The sequence below is a fragment of the Physeter macrocephalus genome, chromosome 21 (assembly GCF_002837175.3).
Source record: "Physeter macrocephalus isolate SW-GA chromosome 21, ASM283717v5, whole genome shotgun sequence".
In the NCBI taxonomy this organism is placed as follows: Eukaryota; Metazoa; Chordata; class Mammalia; order Artiodactyla; family Physeteridae; genus Physeter; species Physeter macrocephalus.
In genome coordinates this window covers 36,494-45,859 of record NC_041234.1, presented here as the reverse complement: position 1 = coordinate 45,859, position 9,366 = coordinate 36,494, and positions in this window count along the sequence as shown.

Below are 9,366 nucleotides of genomic sequence, written 5' to 3'. Positions count from 1 at the left end.
TGCAAATCAAAGCAGTATTTATATACTGCTGTAGCATTTGTTTTGCCAAAAGAATTTCAAGGAGCATAATGTCTGGTTCAGGATACTGGAAAATGAACACGTATATACTGCAAAAAATATGTACACTGACATATATTTTTGAAAGGAAATTAACATGTAACAAAACCTTACATTTTTGCATAACTTTTAAAAAATTGAAGTATAGTTGATTTATAAAATTATATTAGTTTCGAGTGTATAATATAGTGACTCAGTATTTTTACAGTATTACAGTACTCAGTATTTCATTATTATACTCCATTGAGTTATTACAAGATAATGGCTGTAATCCCCTGTGCTGTACAATATATCTTTGTTGCTTATGTATTTTACACATAATAGTTTGTATATTTTTAAGTTGAATTATAGTTGATTTACAATATTAGTTTATTTTTGCATAACGTTTGACCTCAAAATTTAAATTTTAAGAATTTATGCCAAAGATATTCTTACAAATGAGCAAAAAATTGTTACCTTCCAGAGTATTTATTACAGTATTTTTATTATAGTAAAAAAGAAAAGCATTTGATATATCCATAAAATGAATGCAATATTAGACCATCATTAAAAACTGTATTAAAGAGGAATATTTAATGATGTGGAAATACATTCAGAATAAACTTAAATTCAAGAAAGAAGGTGACAAAGCTTAATAATAGTATAATCCCAGTTTTTTTTGAGATATAGTTGACATATAACTTGTAAGTTTAAGGTGTACAACATACTGAGTTGATACATTTTTATATTACAATATGATTACCACTGTAGCATTAGCTATTACCTCTGTCTCGTCACATTATTATCATTTCTTTTTTGTTGTGAGAACAATTGAGATCTAATATCTTAGCAGCTTTGAAGTTTACAATGCAGTATCGTTGACTACAATCACTATACTGTGCATTAGATCTCCAGAACTTATTTATCTACTAGTTGCCACTTTGTACCCTTCAACATCTCCCTAATTCCCCCAGCTCCTGGTAACCACCATTCTACTCCCAGTTTTATTTTTAAGAAGAAATGTATCTGTATTTACACACACACACACACACACACACACACACACACAGAGGAAGACCCAAGGCTAAGAAAGATATATTCCAAATATTTAGAAATCTCTTCTGGCTTTTCTGTTACTTTCTGTTTCTTTTCTTTTTTTTTAAACTATTAACATGTAAGATTTTAAAAAATATGTTATTGTGATACACATACAGGAAAGTGCACATTTCTTAGGTGTAAAGCTTGATGAATTTTTACATATGTTCACATCCATGCATGCACCTCTGTTATTTCTATAGAGAACCTGTATTGCTCTTTTTTCTACCTTTAAAAAAATGATACAACGAGCATTGGGAAATCATAATTCAGAAGAGAAGAGATTTTTCTTCTCTTTTCAAATGAGTGGCTTACACTGACAAAAACTCAGCATTTTACTGTCTTCAATCCTCCTCACATAAGTGACTAAGTAAAAGGCAAAAGAGAGTCATTTGATACTTTTATGAAGATTTTTTTACCATCTTTCCTGGAGTATAATTGCTTTACAATGGTGTGTTAGTTTCTCCTTTATAACAAAGTGAATCAGTTATACATATACATATGTTCCCATATCTCTTCCCTCTTGTGTCTCCCTCCCTCCCAGTCGATGGACACTTAGGTTGCTTCCATGTCCTGGCTATTGTAAATAGAGCTGCAATGAACATACTGGTACATGACTCTTTTTGAATTATGGTTTTCTCAGGGTATATGTCCAGTAGTGGGATTGCTGGGTCGTATGGTAGTTCTATTTTTAGTTTTCTAAGAAACCTCCATACTGTTCTCCATAGTGGCTGTATCAATTTACATTCCCACCAACAGTGCAAGAGTGTTCCCTTAAAGGAGGCAAGAATATACAGTGGAGAAAAGACAGCCTCTTCAATAAGTGGTGCTGGGAAAGCTGGACAGGTACATTTAAAAATAGGAGATTAGAACACTCCGTAACACCATACACAAAAATAAGCTCAAAATGGATTAAAGACCTAAATGTAAGGCCAGAAACTATCAATCTCTTACAGGAAAACATAGGCAGAACACTCTATGACATAAATCACAGCAAGATCCTTTTTTATGAAGTTTTAAGAAGGCTGAATCAGATTTCTATCTCGCGAACAGGGCTTTGTTCCTTGATGCAGGTAATCAGCTTTGTTACGGTCTCTGTCTATTCCCTCCCCGCCCCCAGGATGCCTTTATCTAGTCTAACATTTCCTAAGATAACTTCATGTAGTCTGACTTTGTTTTCAGGGGTCAGTTATGCGGGCCCTTCCTTCTAGGAAATTTCCATTTCATCTAATGGTGAAATTTCTGGAATGGCTGGGCTAACTTTTGGCCACTTCTCTGTGTAGTACAACTTCACCTGACTCTGTGCCCTGGCAGCCAAGGTGAAGGAGATGAGGAAAAGCTCCTTAAGTGGAGTTAGCCAACAGCAGTGGGTCATCGATGATAAGCTATCACCCTAACCAGGAAGGGGAAATGAGAAGTGTAGCTGTTGATATTTTTCTTGTTGCTGCTTTAGAAATCCAGATTTTCTGTTTAACAGCGGGGTCACCCGATCTAATTTTCCCGTTCATGGTTTTCAAGCAACGAGGTGGCATCCGGGGACTGAACACACGCAGAGGCGGCGTGGTAGAGAGGAAAGTCCTGACACTGACCCGCTGGGGGGCTTGATTGGCACCTGTAGAATGCCCACTAGGGGAAAGGTTCTTCTCCACTCACTGCCGTAGTCCTCAGAGCATCTCTGAGGTTTCGTTACAGTTTCAGTTTTGATCAGCGATGACCCTGAGACACAGTCGGGTTCAGTGTGGTGGAGATAGGGTTCAAGCGTAAGTCATCCGGGCTGGTAAAGTGACACCCGTTCCACTCCCTGTTGCCACCAATGCCTTAAATACTGGATCCTCGGTTTGCTCGTATGTAAGATGATTATACCAGAGCGACTGTGGGGTGCTGTTTTGAGGATTAGAGAAATAATTCAGCAAAGCTAGTTCATGGTAGGTAGGTAGCTCCTAATTACTGTCGTATAGCTGCCCCGAGCGATGTAGTTGCTTAGCCACATGTTTCTACTTAAATTAAATTAACTTAATAATTCATTTTCTCAGCAGCACTAGCCCCATTTCAAGTGCTCAACAGCCACCTATGCCTAGTGGCGTCCGTATTGTGTACATATTGTATAGTGCAGATACAGAACATTCCCATCGTCACAGAATGTTCCGTTGGACAGCACTGCTGTACATCATTAACTTTTGATTTTACACAACTACCAGAGCTCAGCGCTGAGCAAAACCATTCTCTTTGAATTGGAAACTCTCCTGAATGTTTACCTGTGGAGGTGAGACTCTAATGAGGCCAGTCTCGGAAGGGTGTCCTTTGTTCGCCAGAGATAGAGAGGAGTGGTGTTTGTTTCCTAAATTAAGATAGTCTATCTATACGCCAGAGATATTTCAGCCCTGAAAAGATGGGAAGTCCATGCCAAGGTAAACCTCCAGAAAGGACTGATTCTTTCCACCGTGCATTTAACCAGACAACAACAGAAGAAAGGTGGGGGGAGGATTCCGACTTTGGGGTCAGCAGAGAAAACATTCTTTGGAGGTAGAATTTGGAAAGGACAGCTAATCTGTTTTCCAAACAGATTTTCGTAAATAACTGACAGGAGATGGGCTGCTTCTCTCAAAGTATTAACCCGGATGATGGGGGTTAATCATTAAACCTTTTAGGTGGTGGCTTGCTTGTTTGTGTGATATTCTAATCCGGGTCACCGAATGGCTAAGGCAGCTTTAAGTGAAGGGTGGATTTTTTTCCCCTCCGTTTGCCTTGTGTTTTCCACTTTGAAAGAATGTTGTGGCTGCTCTTTTTTCTAGTGACTGCTATTCATGCCGAACTCTGTCAACCAGGTACGTAAAGCCTTGAAACTTCAAAATAGATGAACAGTTTTCTAAATGATTGACAGGTCTCTGCCTGAAAGACTTCTTTATTTTTCTAAATCTGCCGTCGTGTCCTGGCTTGAAAGTTGAGCCTGTGAATGTTTTATGAGTTTGAAATAAAAATTGCAACCATTTAAGGTGATTGCAGTTCAACTTTCAGGAGTATCTGGGGCAGTTTACTTGCAATTCTGTTGATTCGAGTTGCATTAAATATTAGGATTTATCAGGTTCCATTTTGGCAGATTTTATCGTCATATAGTGCTCTCTCTCTGTTTTTTCTCTCTGGCAGATGCAGAAAATGCTTTTAAAGTGAGACTTAGTCTCAGAACAGCTCTGGGAGATAAAGCAGTAAGTGAAGAAACTTGTATGTTCCTTTAAAATTGTGTTTGCTAATAACACTGCTTTCTCTGCATAGTTATCTTAAACTTGTATAGATTGGCGTCTAAAGACCTCACATCTGATATTTTCTTAAAGCAAAAAGATTGTAGTAAAATAGAAATTGTTAATAAAGTGATTTTGCCTGAAGTATTTAATCTGCAGTGTATGCTGGAAAATAAGTGAAGTTCTGTACTCCCGACAACAATTTTGCAAGCCTGCACGTTGCAGCCTAGCAGAGTGGAGCAAAGGGGCCTGAGTCAGGCTCTCGGGTGTGGGTGGGGCTCTGCTCCTCACCCTTGTGGTCATTTGAACTTTGTCAGTGACTTTTCTCATCCTTGAAAGGAGGGCATGTTTCCCCCGCATGAGATCTTTCATAGCACAAAATGGTCCAGTTCTCAGGTGAGGCTTCTTCAGTTCTTCTCAGATATCAGAGTAATAACATGAAATATATGCTTATGAAATTGAAGTTAAAAAAATACTCATGGGGCTCCGGTAGCTATAGGAACAGTAAAGACTGTGGAATTAATAAGAGGGAGTCGTGTCATTCTAGTTTCGGTTTTCCGGCGTGGTCTGTGACAATTTTCCCGAACAGAAGGTGACAGTAAGACGCCTCAGGCTAGAGATGATAAAAGAGTGCTAAAGATACTTGGAAGTATTCAGTTTGCAGGGCAGTCCACCGTTTTGTTCGCTCAGTGAGTAATAAGCATTCTAACAGGCAGCATTCCTTGAGAACTTAGTTTACTTTCTAGCTGGGACCCTTCTAATCACTTTGCTCACATCAGCTCATTTAGCCCTCACAGCAACCCTTTGAGGAAGGTGGCATGGGTATTCCCATTCTCGTTAGGTGGATGAGAAAACTGAGGTGCAAAGACATTGCGTGGCCTACTCAAGATCGCAAGTCAGCGAGGGGCAGGGGGCAGGTTTGAACCCAGGCGGTCTGACTGCAGAATCCACCGTCTCTGCCAGTGCGTAGGGTTGCTTGTCCCAGGATCCTCTGAGGGCAGGCACCATGCTGGATGCTGGGGATGCAGTGCAGCTAAAAGCAGGCTTGTCCTTGCCCTTGGGGAGCTGATAGTAGTGGAATTGGTTGCATAGTAATGAACCAACTGCAAGTGTGTAATCTCGACAGGCATGACAGGGAGGAGAAGTACATAGGGGCTTTGGCCTCATGAGGGGCCGCAGTACCTGGCATTTGCTGTGAGGTCTAAAGCGTGAGTCCAAGTGAACCAGGGGACGAAAGGAAAGAGGGTGGAGGGACCAGCACAGGCAGAGGCGTATTATAGGAAAGAACCTGGGGAGAGCGAAGGGTGGAAGGAAGGGCAAGGTGCCTGGAAGTGGCGCAGTGAGAAGGAGCATGGCGCATGGTGAGCTTCGAGAGGAAGGAGGGGTCAGGCCACAGAGTGTGTGGACTGTGGTGAGGAGTTTTGATATTACCTTTTTGTAAAAATTCATGTATCTATTTATTTATTTTTGGCTGCGTTGGGTCTTCGTTGCTGTACACGGGCTTTTCTCTGGTTGCATCGAGCGGGGGCTACTCTTTGTTGCTGCGCATGGGCTTCTCGTTGCGGTGGCTTCTCTTGTTGCAGAACACGGGCTCTAGGCACGCCGGCTTCCGTAGTGGTGGCACGCGGTCTCTAGAACGCAGGCTCAGTAGTTGTGGCACGCGGGCTCAGTAGTTGCGGCTCACAGGCTCTAGAGCGCAGGCTCAGTAGTTGTGGCGCACGGGCTTAGTGGCTCCACGGCATGTGGGGTCTTCCTGGACCAGGGCTCGAACCCGTGTCCCCAGCGTTGGCAGGCGGACTGCTAACCACTGCACCATCAGGGAAGTCCTTGATATTATCTTTAAAGCAACGAGGAGTTTCGTGGAAGGGGTGTCGTGACAGAATTTGTGTTTACAAGACACTTTGGCCACGCTGTGGAAGACAGAGTCAAGGGGACTGGAGTAGAGAGGAGGAGCCAGTCGGGAGGCAGTGGAGGAGTGCAGGGGGGAGAGGATGGCTATTTGGAGTATGGTGTGTTAGCGGGGAGAGGGGGCAGTGAAGGGATTTGAGAGCCCCGGGGATGGGGTGACAAGGACGAGAGGACGAGGGGTCAAGGGTAAGCTTTTGTTCCTAATTATGCAACTGGATGCATGCTGGCCCAGTTACGAGTCAGGGAACCAAGAACCACCAAGAACACCATGGCTTGAATTTTGGACTTAGAGTTTGAGGTATTATTGACCAGCCGGCAAGGACAGAGCTGGCTTGAGATATACATTCCTGCGTCACCTGCACTGAGGTGGTAATGACAGTGCTGAGGGAGAAACGGGGGGCGGGGGTGGCAAGAGGAGAGGGGCTAGCCTTGGGTTTAGCGATTCTCGAAAGCTTAAAGCCCTTGTAGAGGAGGGTGAACCTGCAAAGGAGGCAGAGGGGCATGAGGAAAACCAGGCCGATGCCGTATCACGAAAGGGAAGAGAGTGCTTTCAGATGAAGGGACTGTTCAAGAGCATCAAATGCTGTTGAGAGGCCAAGCGAGGCGTGACTGAAAACTGCTCATTGTGTTGAGCAACGTGAAGGTCATTGGTAACGTGAGAGAGCTGCTTTGTGGAGTGGAGGGATTGGAAGGCAGATGGTGGAGGAGGTTAAGAATAAGTGGGCAGTGGGGCTTCCCTGGTGGCGCAGTGGTTAAGAATCCGCCTGCCAATGCAGGGCACACGGGTCTGAGCCCTGGTCCGGGAAGATGCCACACGCTGTGGAACAGCTAAGCCGGTGTGCCACAACTACTGAGCCTGCGCTCTAGAGCCCACGAGCCACGACTACTGAGCCCGCGTGCCTAGAGCCCGTGCTCCGCAACAGGAGAAGCCACCGCAGTGAGAGGCCCGCTCACCGCAATGACGAGTAGCCCCTGCTCGCCGCAGCTAGAGGAAGCCCACGCACAACAACGAAGACCCAACACAGCCGAAAATAAGTAAAATAAATAAATTTATATTAAAAAAAAAGAGTAAGTGGGCAGTGACCGTGTAAAGACAGAAGGATGGACAACTCCTTTGGGAATTTTGGCTGTGAAGGGCAGGAGAGAGACAGCAATGGGTAGAAGGAGGAGGACTGGAATAAAGCGATTTAGTTTTGCTGTTGTTTTAATGGGAAAGACTTGAGCATAGTTCATAGTCAATGGACAGCCTCCAGTCAGCACCGAATGCACAGAAGAGAGGAGGAAACTGTATTGTTTAGGTCCCGGGCAGGGCCGAATGGAAGCGTTCCTAATAGAGGTGGACAGAACAGCCGTTGACAGGAGGAGAAACACCACATCTGGCCCTTCGGGGGAGGATGTGGATAAGACATGTGCCTATGGAGGAAGTTTTGTTCTTGGTGTCAGGAGGGCGGGGGAGTGTAAGTGGATGACTCGAGATGTATCGGTAACTTATAAAACAAGAGCGCCTAGTGAGAGTGAGGTTTGAGGGAAGCACTGAGATTTGGGGAGGCCTGAAGGAGCTTTGAAATAGTCATTGTGAACCATGAGAGAGAGAAAAGTGATGGAGAATCCTAAGGGGATCCCAGGCAATTGGGGAGTAGGTCATCATGAGTTCAGAGTTAAGCCACAAAACCTGTTTTGTGATTTTCTCCAGTTACACTGGATTACCACCTAAAATGTGGGGTCAGCCACTTCAGTTTGCTAGGGCTGCTGTAACACAGTACCACAGACTGAGTGGCGGAAACAAGAGAAATTTGTTTTCTCTCATTCTGGAGGCTGGAAGTCCAAGATCAAGGTGTCAGCAGGGTCGGTTCCTTCCGAGTTCTGTGAGGGAGGGATGTGTTCCAGGCCTCTCCCCTTGGCTTCTAGATGGCTGTCTTCTCCCTGTGTCTACACGTCTTCCCTCTGTATGTGTCTGTGACAAATTTCCTGTTCTGACAAGGACACCCGTCATATTGGATTAGGGCCCACCCTAGTGATCTAATTGTAACCTAATCACCTCTGTAAAGACACTATCTCCATATATGGTTCCATTCTGAGGGACTGGGGGGTTAGGATTTTAACATATGAATGTCTTTGTAAGGGGGTACAGTTCAGCCCGTAATACACACAGACACTCAAGTTTTCAGCGAAGAATATAAAAAGTAAAATTGTACCGGTGTTAATAAAGGGAAGGAAGCTGAGAAGGGGAGTCAGTTTATGAGGGAAAGGTGAAAGGAAAGAAGGGAAGCAACTGTTTATGTCCAGGATGAGATGTCCAAATGACCTATTTGTTGACTGGCTACTAATACTGCAGATTTGGAAGAAGGTCACGCAATGGGAAACACACCACACTTACAATGATAGAATAGCCAGGAAACTCTATCCTGAACATTATGGTGACGTGATTTATCATGGTCTCCAGTCTTTATTGTATGAGGAAGATGAGAGGGAGACGCAGACAGACAGACACACACACTCACACACACACACACACACACACACACCAACCAACACCAGTGTGGCCACAGTTAGAACCCAATGGACCAATTTTTACCCCATGCCTCTTCACTCTACCTTCGGTTTTACTTCTCTTTCAGTATGCCTGGGATACAAATGAAGAATATCTCTTCAAAGCGATGGTGGCTTTCTCCATGAGAAGAGTTCCCAACAGAGAAGCAACTGAGTAAGTAAGCAATGAAAAGTCTAAATTGATTGTTTGCAGTATTATTTGAGACAGGACATTAATTCAAAACTCAATCTTGAAAATAATGTATACATCTAACTTTTAAGGGACCCACATTTTAATTTAACATTAAAAAGAACCTTTATAATCTAGCTCAGCTTATGGTTTATATCATGTTCTAACAATGCTCTTCATTCAATAGGCACTATGAAGATAAATATAAAAATTTGTAGTTACATGTCATAAGCTTTCTACATTTCCATATATATATATATATATATATATATATATATATATATATTTCTCTTGCAGGTAGATAGATCGATCGATCGATCGATCGATAGATAGATAAGATAGAAAGAAAAGAGTTCCCTTCTCATTGTATTG